This window comes from Delphinapterus leucas, chromosome 17 (genome assembly GCF_059928025.1).
Source record: "Delphinapterus leucas isolate spDelLeu-1000000601 "Yukka" chromosome 17, BTC_Dleu_Yukka2, whole genome shotgun sequence".
In the NCBI taxonomy this organism is placed as follows: Eukaryota; Metazoa; Chordata; class Mammalia; order Artiodactyla; family Monodontidae; genus Delphinapterus; species Delphinapterus leucas.
In genome coordinates this window covers 51,883,722-51,895,698 of record NC_143145.1, presented here as the reverse complement: position 1 = coordinate 51,895,698, position 11,977 = coordinate 51,883,722, and the positions used below count along the sequence as shown (strand labels likewise).

Below are 11,977 nucleotides of genomic sequence, written 5' to 3'. Positions count from 1 at the left end.
TTAGTGCAATGTCCAGATTTCAAGGGAAGGCTAGATTAGTTCCTGTTTCCAGAAAAACCTTTCAACCATATATATTAATCAGTGAGTCTAGTCACTAGCCTTGTGTATTTTCCTTCCAATAGGAATTTAACTAGGCCCTGCATTCAATTCTTAGTGAGTTAACATCCATGATTGCAACATTCTCCTCTCCTCCCCCTATATCTAAAGCGAAAATACATCATGCTAGATGCCTGATTAGCCAGAGGCCGTCAGTATCCAACAGCAGATAAATTCCTCAGCTTCAGCCCTGCTAATGGTATTGACTTTCATCTGCCTGTGGCTTTTACTTGCTCTCTTGCGATCAGGCTTGGATGGGCTAGATCTCACAGTAAGTTTGAGACACCTCTAGAAATTGTTCCCGCTTTTTGTGTACCATAATCCTGATTTAGTGATATACAGGGTATATTTACCCTGGGTCTTGAATTCTGTGGAGCAATTACTGGGAAATTAGGTGTATGTAGTCAACTTTGAAGGGTGGTGGTTGATTAGAGAGGGTAGATGTATTTTAGAATCAACTATTAAAATATATGGTAATCTAGCACGGATGGATTCCTTAGGTATTTTAAAGGAGATTGATCCTCGCATTTTGGATGCTGCTTCTCAAGATTTTAATTTATCTAAGTTTTGTGCCATTTGGGACCAAGAAATGAAGGGAGCTCCCTTTCGTGCTCATTAACAATTTCATAATCTAAAATTCTTCACTACATCGGGTAGGAAATTAATTCTGCCGTCAAAGAAGCCATAAGGAACAGTGCAACACTCTGGCATTACTGCATCACATTTTTTCTTCCACTTGTTTCCTAGAATGTGAACATTAGCGGTATTTATGTAGTCTGAGCATAGGACTGGGCTATGCAGTTGACTCACAGGGTGTCTTATGTCCTCGCTTATGAAGTGGGAATAACAGATACATGTACTTCTTGGGCTCTGGTGTGGATAATGTTTGCATTGTTCTTTGAGATCACAAAAGAAAAATAAGTTTATGTGCTGTAACATGTTCTTATTTTAGTGATTGGTGAATTATTCTCTGTAACCTGACTTCTGCCCATGAGAGGACCTTCCTCAACAATCTCCCAACGCCTATGAGTAGGTGAGTCTGATAGGTTGTTCAAATACCTTGTGTAAACAGTGTAACTGTTTTGTAACTGAAATTTGCTATGGGTAATTTTGGTAATATGTCTATAAAAGCTGTTTTACATTTTAATTTTTTTAATATAAAAACCTATTTTTAAACTGTTTTGGCTTTCTCTGTTTTCCCATTCATTCTTCCTGAAATCTGACTTCAAGAATTTTCCTTCTCTGATTAAGCAGTGAGTGGAAAAAACAAAGGCTTTAGAGTCCCACAATTGCAATTCAAATCTGACTCCAAATCTGCCACTTATTGTTGGCATGACCAATAGAAACTATTAATTTATGTGAGCCTTAGTGTTCTCATATATAAAGTAGGGATAATGAAACCAACTGTAGTAAAGTGGCCAACACATAATAGGATCACAAGAGAAGGAAGAATGCATCATACTCTTAATGGGAGGGGGAATTAGTATATTAAGTATCACTAAGATATCCCCTAGCATGCCCTCTCTATAATTCTTTCTCAGAGTATCCAGGAACCTTCCCGGCAAAGGTGCTACTCAATAACTGTCTTGTTGACCTACATTTCATGAGGCAAATACAGACCTGTTTCAGCTTAGGAAATATAAATTTAATTAAAGCAGGTCTCACAAACTGGTATAATTGGTTGCCTCACAGTTGGGATATTAAGTGGCTGAAGAGCAGGGAGAAGAAGAGAAACTCTTTATGCATTCTTGTAATTCTTGAATTTTGAAACATATAAGTATATTACCTATTCAAAACATAGATGACTAAGATCTTTTTGGTTTATTTTGCTTATTGTTTGCTTATTGTTTAGAGCAAACTCTAAATTTTCAGCTTTCTTCCAGTAAAACCAACTGGAACACTTCACACATAATGGAGAATAACCACCATTTTCAGGTCTGGGATTCAGTGAATTGCTAGGGGTACTAAGGACAACTTTGTTTTAATACTTTTTACACCCAAATCCCTTCTATCGTGATGAGGCATAAGTGCTCTTTTACCTTTCAATTTAGTGCTTACCCTTATTGAATTTACCAATCAATTGGCTAATATTTAGAGAAAGAGCCTCTGCTCTATGTATTACCAGAGTTGCCACCAGACCCTTGCTCAAAACTCACCAATCCCTCCTTTGAACAGGAACTAACGTATATCTATAAGTCACAGGGTCTGGACACAAAGGAAGTTATAGGAAGAGAAAAAAAAAAAACTGGTTAGAATCAGCTGAAACCAAAATGGCTATGAATCTGACCTGCAGCAGACCCTGAGTCTCATTTTATGCTGATTTTACTATATAGTATACTATATGACACACCTACAGGTGACTATGACCGGACGTCACAAAGCAAAAAAGGACAGAAAAGGGGTGGTACCCCATTTCCAGGGAAGCCCTGCTTCTTTCCCAGAAAACCAATGCACGTGCCTCACCGTCATTAGTCTCACTCCTACCCTCATCGTCCTTATTCCTTAAAAGCAAATCCCTCTCACCATTAAGGTGAGAAGTTGATTCGTGAACTAAGTTTCTACTTCTCCATTCTCTGACCATTGAATAAAGCTGCTTCAATCTCAGCTTCGGTTTTATTTTGGCTGCATGAACTCAAATGGAGAAAGAACCTTCCCCACTGAGGCAGAGGGCCTCAGCAGGGCTAGGGAGAAAGCAGGGGTCCATAAGACTTAATTTCGTAAAGTATACATAACAGTGCTTTGGGAAAATTCCTTTAAAATAGTCAAGTAATGACATGAATGTTCACAGAATGCATAAAGCTTGAAGGTATTCCTTTCATAGAATCTTTTCAAGAAGTAATACTTATTCTGATAATACTACTGTTACTAAAAAATATTTTTGAACCATTTGTTTGGAGATGTCTTTAGACTCAATTTACAATCTCATGTTTGCACAGTTATAGCTAATATAGACGAGGAAATAAGAGATGATAAGTCCACCATAGTTTAGAGTAGGAAAAACTCATTTCAATAGAGATTGACTAAGGAATGACAGGGCATCTGCTCCACACAGAGCAATCAGCTCACTGCTTTAAGGGAATATTTTAAAAATAATTTGTTTATTATAAAACTATATAACAGAATATGTGCATCCATGAATGATTTTCTTTTCAGAATTATCTAGGTAAGCAATATAATAATACTATGATTGCTAAAATATTCTTAAATTAGCCATTTAGTGTGCCTTTAGACTCAGTTTACAAGTAATGTAAAAGACTTAATCTCATTTTTGTTTGGTTATCGTTAATGCAGGACACTAAATGAAAAGATAAATCCTAATATAATTCAGAGCTAAGAGATAGCATTTCAATAGACATTGGCCAAGAAATTATCTATGAAAGAAGTAAGATTTAAATTAGACCTTGAATACAAGTACCATTTGGAGATGTGTAGAGAGATAAAGATAGCACTCTATGTGGAAACAACTGTGTAAACAAAGGCATCAATACTGGACAACTCAGATTCTGCTCATGAGAGAGTAAATAGATGTAAGTGAAAACAAATATGTAAGGGAAGACTGAGAAACAAAATTAGGGTAAGAGTTTGTACGAAATTGTGGAGAGCTGTGGGCATATATGAGTTTTGATTAGCATGATGCCACTGGTAGCCATACACCACATTCAAAAACCATTTTTATTATTTTGCTATAAGGCTTTCCATTAGCAGTTTGATGGGATTCATTGTTTGGTAATACTTCAGTCTGTATGCTGCTTTCATTAGCTAGTATAAGCAAGATTCCTATTAAAGATTTTTTATTTCCTATAACATTTCTATTTTAATTTGTTAGATATTTATAGTTTAAAATATTTGATGAAGACTCTATGACCTTTGGAAGATCAGAATAGGAGAGGTATGAAAAACAAATGACTCCATTCATTAAAATGTGAAAAAGTAGCTTATTTTCCCAAGAGTGGTGCATGAAAGGCCACTGTGTAGATTACATAATCTTGCAAAGAAAAAAACAAGCCTGTTTTTCACCAAAGCGGATCTGTTGGAGTTTTCTTCTAGTTCCTACTTCATTCTTTAATTCACAGTTGTATGACTTCTTTATTCTCCTTGTTTTACATTGTTTACTATTTCTTCCTGTCTTGACTCTTATTCCACTAACTTGTCCTAAAGCCTCAAAATCTCCCACCTACACCGTTATGTTAGTCACCACGGCAATGCTTAGGGCAGGTTATAATATATAGGCAGATACTGCCTTTATCTGGCATGTTCCCTTTGTGAGTACTTTTCAAACATCTTTCAGTGTTTGGTACTTTCTTCATTCCTGATCATTCAGTATGTCCATGACCTCAAGTGAAATCACTGTAACACTTTTACTAAGTATTATGAGAGATTGGACATGATAATATGATGGGACTCTCTAAAGGAAGTAACAAATCTGAACTAGAAATCATTATGCAAGGCTTCCTAGTGGAGAAGAAACCTAAGGTTAGCCAAAGTGATAATCAGGAGCTACCCAGGCAAAATATTGAGGTAAATAAATGCTGTCAGAAAGCATGGAATAAGCAAGTGTTCAGAGGAGAAAGAGCTGACGGTTTTGAGGGAACTGCAGGTGACTTGGCAGAGATGCCACATGGGCAGTGAATCTGAGATGGGCGTGAGGAATGAGGCTGACAGGGTAATCAAAGCCTGGGTTGTGAAAGGACATGGATGCCATAGGATAGATGATGTCTTTCATCCTGAAGGTAAAAAGATGCTACCGACAAATTTTAAGGAGGAATATTACATGAAAACATACAACGTTTTAGGAAGATTTTTCTAGCTTCAATGTAGAGAATGTGTTAGGAGTGCTCAAGACAGGAGATAAGGAGTTCCACTAAGAAGATATTTTAATATTCTGAATGAGAGATGATAGAACCCTGAAGTGGAAATATGGTAGAAGGAATGGAGTGAAAGGGAATACTCTAGTGATGTTATGCGGGTAAAATCAACAGGATTTTGTGCTTAATTGAATGTGAGGAGTGAGTGAAAATAAAATTTAATCTCTGAGAATTAAAAAGTATAATATATGCAATGTTTTCTTCAAGCTAGTATTCAGAAATATTAGTTTTGATTTAAATTCTGTTTATACCATAGTGTTCTATCCATTATAGGGATAGAATTTTGTGTAATTTTATAAAATTGACTTCCACCTAGTCTGTATTTGTTTCTAGTACATTTTTAAAGATTCTTCATTATGTGTCTAGTTTGATGAATTCCTATGATAATGTCTATTAACTGTCTTTATCCAGGTATTACTAGACTGGCAATGGCTTCTATTTTTGTAGCTTGAGAGTCTCTCTCTCTCTCTTTCTCCCCTCACCTTCTTCTTTCCCTCTCTCTCTCTGTCCCTCTCTCTCTGTCTCTGTCTCTCTCTAATTACTTTCATTACTTTCATTTCATCTCCTCTCATTGCTTTCTTATTTCCAGGTGGTAGTGAGTGGGATTTAATCCTAATTGGATCCAAGCTGAGGCCAGATCCTTTCTTTCACAAATTATGGGCCCCGTTTCATACCAATTCACTTTGGTGGGTGTGTATGTGTGTGTGGAGTGGTGGTATTTTTGAGCCCCTTGTATGGTGGGCTACATAAATACAGTAATAAAAATTTTTTTAAATAGAATTTTTATGAAGAAATAAGAGCAATTCATATCCTATAAGAAGCCTATAAATAACGTTTTCTTTCTCCTTCAGTCTTTGCCAGACTGGCTAAGCTGCCATGACTTAAACGAAGGGTCTGCAAAATGATCTGAGACAGCAGAAATAAGCCTGTTTCTTATATGAGACACAGGATTTATTAGATCCACTTTAGAGATTCTGTGAAAAGTTTTAATTTTAAATGGATTTTTAAATGTCCTCCCCCTTTTCTTCTTTTAAAATCAATATTTTCTGCCTCGTGTCTGTATTTTTTAAGTGTTAACCCTCAAATTGAATATACCCTGTGCTTGGCAAATGAATATTAAATGATTTTTCCTGGAAAATGTGTTTGCTCTTTAAATTTGACAGTCATTGCTTATATGGTAAATGTTGTCAGTGCCAAGAACTACCTGGCATGGCTGCCAGCTACAGGTCCATTATTTTCATTGCCTTTAACCTATAATAAATATTTACTGCTTTCCATAGAAAGAGACTGCGTAGCTAAGCAGGATGAAAAGTAAGTTTATTCTTCTGAACCTTAGTTTCTGCTTTCACATCTAAAAGATAACATTAAACGCTTCCTCTGTGTACTACTGTCTTACAAAACTGTTTCTTACCACTTATTTTGTGAAATGCTCACATCAGCCAAATCGTGTCTATTTGAAATGACAGTTTGAATTTATGACTAAGTGAGACCCAAATTCTGCTTCATCGTGGAGTTATCTACATTTTTTGTTTTGTCATTGGGAGAAGGTTCTGAATTTTAATAGAATTTTTTGAGGACTGTATGCCTTTAAGTATAAAATCACCAGGATTTGCTCCGGGAATTTGGAGAAGAACTAAGCCTACAGGTAAAAATCAAGAGATCCTAATTGGGAAGAGGCAGAATTCAAAGGCTAGGAGGATGCTTTGACCTTTTAGATATGCAGGCTGGCAATGGGGACCCACTGAAAATGATTAAACTGAGGCCTGGCGTATAAATGTCACTGTGAAATGATTACTCTGATGATATGTGGAGACTGAAATGGTAGAGTCAGGAAAAGTGGGGTTTAATATAAACAAATATAGTAATTGAAAGAAATACAGCAATATTGTACATCAGGAATATCATAATAGTGTATGTGTGTAAGTACCTAGGCTCATGAATTTTTATTGTGAGAATTTTTATAATAATAAATATTTGGAAAGAGCTTAAATTGTCAAAAATCAGGGATTGGTAAAATAAATATGCTACTCTCCACTCTAATGAAGCCACTGAATTTGATTTCTAAAAAGCATATTTAGTACACAATGTTCACGGTACATGGTTGACATAAAATAATGTTCATGACACATTAAGTGAAAAATTGAATATCTATATGACAGGTTCATATTATATGCAAATAAACACATCTAGATGGAAACACTAAAATGTTATCTCTAAATGATCAAGTTATAGTTGATTTTATTTTCTCCTTTTATTGGTATTTAGATTTATTTTCTCAATTTTTATAACAAGTGAGCACTGTATGCATGATTTCTGCACTTGTCCACATGCTGAAATATTATAATGCAGCACTATGGATGTGGTCATGAAATTTGAGAGAAGGGCACAGTTTTGGAAGTCAGTGTTAGATTGAACTGGAATTTGATGACATTGAGTTCATCTAAATTTTATGTGATTGACCAATGTCACCACCAATGAAGCTCTACAATGTAGTCATTTCTCAAATATTAACTTTATGTGTATCACAACCTTACTTCATGGGAGAGAAAATGTGTGAAGAAAGAAAACAGCCTTACAGTCAAGGAACTTTTGTATGGTAATGTCTTATAGTATAGTCTCTAACTACATAGGATAATTATATCGGGCAAGGATAATCTACCACTAGCAAACCTTTGAAGTTTTCAGCTACAAAGAAATTATGTCTCTTTCCAAATAAAAGTTTAAACTCCCTTATATTCTAACAAAATATTTTCAGTTAAAATAGACAATGAATTAAGTGAAAATGTATGGCATCAGCCAAACATCATGTATGCTTACTATAAAACAATTTTTTTTCAGTCACAGACAAAATACACCAACCAGTGCATTATGATTTACTTCATTCAAAACATATTTTCATTATCTATCTTGTGCAAGGCACTGTGCTAAGCCCTGCAGAGCATACAAAACTTATGAAATATAGTATGATCTCAAGGAGGTAATAGTCAGATGAAATGACGTAAGTATTGATAGCCAGAAAGCAAGGTAAATATAACAAGGTAAGTATAACAACAATAAGAATCATACAGACAACTAGTTTAACTGAATAAGAAACAGAACTCTTTAAGTTTTAGATTTTCATAAGAAGCTGAGAACAATACAATAGGTATTGCGTACCCTGCCACTTCAGAGGGTGGCAGTAGATGCAAGACTTTCCAAGAAACTATGAGAGCTGTTATGTCATCATTAACCCACCATGTTCCTATAGACAAAAGTAACCCACTTTACTGAATGGAAAGTTTTCAGCTCAAAGAGAGGTTGTATAGAGGAGGATTTTGAGAAACTGAAAGAAGTGAATTATGTTCTCAATTATTAAGTATGTAACTGGCAACAGATAGCTAGCAAGAAAACCTGATAGATCAGCTCCTCCGCAGTCCTAGGTCTTGAGTGAGTAGCAGTAAGAATCTACACACGTAATTTTAATTGTCATAAGAAAATATTAATTTCTAATATTGACTATGGAGTATATACTCACAGTCCCAAAATCAAGTGATTGCTGATGGTTTCAAAATACTGCTTCATTTAGTAGATACAAAGTTTACACCTACATGGATAATACAACTAAGTCCTTAAGAGTTTAAGTCATATGATACATGATGGCATAAACTATATATACACACACACACACACACACACATATATATATTAAGATTTAGAACAGTGATTCTGTGATATGAAGAGTTAGATGATTTTTTTCAGAACAAGCTTTGTTCTCACAGGCTATACCTATTTTATAATCACAAGATTATAAAAGAAAATTTTATAAGAAATCACAAGGATTTGAGGAGCAATCTATTTATTTTGAGTAGAATGGGGTAAAATTCTGCCATTGTGCATTTCAAATCCAGGAAAGGGAAGCTGAATTATTATATGTAAAAATACATATTTTTGAGACAAATAGCTCACTATTTGGATAAAATAAAGTAAAATCCATACCTCATTCTTTGTAACTTCCAAATTGCTCAAATGGCTAAAATACTTAAATACAAAACTAATCCATAAAAATAGCATAAGAAATCTTCCTAGGGTTTAATTTTTTGAAAGTACTCTAAGAATGGGGAAGACCTGAGTACAGTAATAACTTCAGACAACATAAAAGATAAATTTGAAAATATAAACATTTTCAAGAGTTTTTAGGGGACACACACTCCAAGTCAAATACATAGAAAAAGTTGTTCTATATCCCTCATAGATACACAGTTCCTGAGGTGGCTCCTAATGATCCTTATCCTCGTGTATTATCCTTCTCTTAAATGTGGTCTGGATCTGGTGACAGTTTCCAACAAATAGAAAAAGCAAAAATGATGGATGTTACGTTCATGATTAAATAATAAAGGACTGTATCTTCCTTTCTCTGGCTTCAACACCTTAGACTGCTGCCATGTCATGAGGACATTCAGGGAGCCAGTGGAGAGCCCTATGTGACAAAGAAACAAGACCTGACAGCAACAACATGAGCAATCTTGGAAGGGGACTCTCCCCCAGTTGAGCTTTGAGATGACTGTAGGCCCTGCCAATATTTTGATGGCACCCTGCCTGAGAGCCGGAGCCGGAGGCTTTGACACTCCCAGCTAACTTGCACCTGTTTTCCTATATCTGTTTCCATAGAAACTGTGAGATAATAAATGTCTGTTGTTCTAAGCTGCTAAAGTTTTTGGACTATTTGTTACACAGGAATACATAATTAATAAACCTCTTAATTCTTTTTTTTTAACGTCTTTATTGGAGTATAATTGCTTTACAATGGTGTGTTAGTTTCTGTTTTTTAACAAAGTGAATCAGTTATACACATACATATGTTCCCATATCTCTTCCTTCTGGCATCGCCCTCCCTCCCACCCTCCCTATACCCCGCCTCTAGGTGGTCACAGAGCACCGAGCTGATCTCCCTGTGCTATGCGGCTGCTTCCCACTAGCTATCTATTTTACGTTTGGTAGTGTATATATGTCCATGCCACTCTCTCACTTTGTCACAGCTTACCCTTCCCCTCCCCATATCCTCAAGTCCATTCTCTAGTAGGTCTGTGTCTTTATTCCCGTCTGGCCCCTAGGTTCTTCATGACCTTTTATTTTTTTTCTTAGACTCCATATATATGTGCTAGCGTATGGTATTTGTTTTTCTCTTTCTGACTTACTTCACTCTGTATGACAGACTCTAGGTCCATCCATCTCACTACAAATAACTCAGTTTCGTTTCTTTTTATGGCTGAGTAATATTCCATTGTATATATGTGCCACATCTTCTTTATGCATTCATCTGTTGATGGACACTTAGGTTGCTTCCATGTCCTGGCTATTGTAAATAGAGCTGCAATGAACATTTTGGTACATGACTCTTTGAATTATGGTTTTCTCAAGGTATAGGCCCAGTAGTGGGATTGCTGTGTCATATGGTAGTTCTATTTGTAGTTTTTTAAGGAACCTCCATACTGTTCTCCATAGTGGCTGTATCAATTTACATTCCACCAACAGTGCAAGTGGGTTCCCTTTTCTCCACACCGACTCCAGCATTGTTTGTAGATTCTGACCAGTGTGAGATGATATCTCATTGTAGTTTTGACTTGCATTTCTCTAATGATTAATGATGTTGAGCATTCTTTCATGTGTTTGTTGGCGGTCTGTATATCTTCTTTGAAGAAATGTCTATTTAGGTTTTCTGCCCATTTTTGGATTGGGTTGTTTGTTTTTTTGTTATTGAGCTGCATGAGCTGCTTGTAAATTTTGGAAATTAATCCTTTGTCAGTTGCTTCATTTGCAAATATTTTCTCCCATTCTGAGGGTTGTCTTTTGGTCTTGTTTATGGTTTCCTTTGCTGTGCAAAAGCTTTGAAGTTTCATTAGGTCCCATTTGTTTATTTTTGTTTTTATTTCCATTTCTCTAGGAGGTGGCTCAAAAGGGATCTTGCTGTGATTTATGTCATAGAGTGTTGTGCTTATGTTTTCCTCTAAGAGTTTGATAGTGTCTGGCCTTACATTTAGGTCTTTAATCTATTTTGAGCTGATTTCTGTGTATGGTGTTAGGGAGTGATTTAATCTCATACTTTGACATGTACCTGTCCAGTTTTCCCAGCACAATTTATTGAAGGGCTGTCCTTTCCCCACTTTACATTCCTGCCTCCTTTATCAAAGATAAGGTGACCATGTGTGTGTGGGTTTATCTCTGGGCTTTCTATCATGTTCCATTGATCTATCTTTCTGTTTTTGTGCCAGTACCATACTGTCTTGATTACTGTAGCTTTGTAGTATAGTCTGAAGTCAGGTAGCCTGATTCCTCCAGCTTCGTTTTTCATTCTCAAGATTGCTTTGGCTATTCGGGGTCTTTTGTGTTTCCATACAAATTGTGAAATGTTTCGTTCTAGTTCTGTGAAAAATGCCAGTGGTAGTTTGATAGGGTTTGCATTGAATCTGTAGATTGCTTTGGGTAGTAGAGTCATTTTCACAATGTTGATTCTTCCAATCCAAGAACATGGTATATCAGATGGAGACCTCTTTGTATCATCTTTAATTTCTTTCATCAGTGTCTTATAATTTTCTGCATACAGGTCTTTTGTCTCCTTAGGTAGGTTTATACCTAGATATTTTATTCTTTTTGTTGCAATGGTAAATGGGAGTGTTTTCTTGATTTCACTTTCAGATTTTTCATCATTAGTGTATAGGAATGCCAGAGATTTCTGTGCATTAATTTTGTATACTGCTACTGTACCATAGCTCTAGTAGTTTTCTGGTAGCATCCTTAGCATTCTCTATGTATAGTCATCTGCAAACAGTGACAGCTTTACTTCTTCTTTTCCGATTTGGATTCCTTTTATTTCTTTTTCTTCTCTGATTGCTGTGGCTAAAACTTCCAAAACTATGTTGAATAAGAGTGGTGAAAGTGGGCACCTTTGTCTTGTTCCTGATCTTAGTGGAAATGGTTTCAGTTTTTCACCATTGAGCACACTGTTGGCTGTGGGTTTGTCATAAATGGCCTTCATTATG

The 11,977-nt window shown here is 35.9% G+C and overlaps 1 long non-coding RNA gene across 1 annotated transcript; it reads left to right on the top strand.

Moving 5' to 3' along the window:
- Positions 1 to 1,135: 1,135 nt before the first annotated feature.
- LOC149747007 (uncharacterized) lies at positions 1,136 to 9,718 on the top strand. Its single transcript, XR_016388461.1, has 2 exons — positions 1,136 to 6,606; positions 7,800 to 9,718. It is a non-coding gene; the product is annotated as an uncharacterized LOC149747007 (long non-coding RNA).
- The last annotated feature ends 2,259 nt before the right edge of the window (positions 9,719 to 11,977 follow it).